Below are 1,478 nucleotides of genomic sequence, written 5' to 3' on the forward strand. Positions count from 1 at the left end.
TGTCGCAGATTTTTTTTTTTTTTTTTTAATAGTATCCTGCATTGTTGTTGTTTGCTTTTTTCCACGTTTTATTCCATCCACATCATGAATGGACTCGACTCATCCGACTGGTACCTAACTAGTATTAAGCAACACGCTTTTAAACAGTTGGATATCACGCCACTCAGTTTCCTCCAGGTGGCGCAGCAACAAGGCAGGAGTTTCAGTTTTTCTGGGTAGACCTGACAGGAATTCAGACGAACCAAAGATAGCAATCTACTAGGTTAGGCTACTGCATATTTCAGCTGAGTTAACCACACACATAGACCTATAATAGCCTTTACTTCCCCTTGTCTCTATGATTCAATAATGTCACTGTAGTTTCACATTTAGTAAATTAATAATTAAAAAAAATTCTAAAATGAAATGCCTCGCAAATCTTCCGACTCCTTCCCTCTTGCGATATTACAAATCCCACTATGGCCACGCCAAGACTGTTAGTCGGCTGTTAGTCACATTAGGCACTATTCAATAGCATTCACACACTACTATTGGCCAGGCGTCCATGTTTACATGTACAGGTCCTATCCCCTGACCAATCTCCTAACCGTAACCTTAACCACTCAAGGTGAAATGCCTAACCCCAACCAACTGAGCTGCTTCGTAGGGTGGGACATGGCGTGGCCATAGTTGGATTTGTAATTTTGCTTCCCGCTCCCGTTGATTTCAATGCTCTATCTGTCCCTATCAGGTGACCCGCGAAAAATTGTCACCCTCTAGTGTCCATTATGTTAAACAGTTTGCAGAATACAGACCGTATCATGTGTTACATGAGAAAATTGAGAGATGTCATTGGGTTATTATCCTCTCAATTTCATGGGCCGACTGGTCAATAAAGTAGACATTGTGTGTGTATGTAGGAGGGTATTAAAGACACTCTCCATGGCTGTGTGTGTGTGTGTGTGGGGAGGGGGGGAGAGACATGTTGTTGTCCAATATGTATTTGATATGGGTTTTAAAATAACAAACATACACCAGGTCCCTTGCTGCTCTCCCACACACTTAGACACTTGTTAATGCATCCACAGACTCACAACAACACCCTCCAAGGGTAATTTTCATCCTCCCCCTTCTCAGTTTTATCTTCTCTCTTCCAGGCGAGGCCAACCTGACTAATCATCCAACGTGTCAAGGTGAGGTTGTGTTCGCCGCTCACCAGATACACTCACACTGATAGCAACATGATCCGCAGAGTATTTTTCATTTGGGGGAAAACAAGCTGGCATTTTAACAAACACAGGAATTCCTCAGCGTCCTTTTGAAGGAGAAGTTAAAATTGGCTTCTGCAGTTCTGTCTGATTCGCCACAAAACTTCCTTGCTGCTAGAAGCCAAGGAGCGCTTCCCCAACTCCCACTCTCCCCAGTCGCATTAGCATAGGGCAGCAGAGAGTCACAATGGAGTATTTCACCGCACACACACACACACACACACACACACA

The 1,478-nt window shown here is 43.6% G+C and overlaps 1 protein-coding gene across 3 annotated transcripts in view; it reads left to right on the top strand.

The window, feature by feature from the left end:
- pag1 (phosphoprotein membrane anchor with glycosphingolipid microdomains 1) overlaps positions 1-1,478 on the top strand; it is a 48,750-nt gene that overhangs the window by 32,631 nt on the left and 14,641 nt on the right. For 2 of the 3 annotated variants that reach the window (XM_032535815.1, XM_032535814.1), the window contains exon 2: positions 1,137-1,172. The exons of the other annotated variant lie outside the window; for it this stretch is intronic. The gene's annotated coding sequence lies outside the window, so the exon portion shown is untranslated. The remainder of the gene's footprint in view (positions 1-1,136; positions 1,173-1,478) is intronic. 3 annotated transcript variants of the gene reach the window in all.

Source organism: Etheostoma spectabile, chromosome 14, assembly GCF_008692095.1.
Source record: "Etheostoma spectabile isolate EspeVRDwgs_2016 chromosome 14, UIUC_Espe_1.0, whole genome shotgun sequence".
NCBI classification, from domain to species: domain Eukaryota; kingdom Metazoa; phylum Chordata; class Actinopteri; order Perciformes; family Percidae; genus Etheostoma; species Etheostoma spectabile.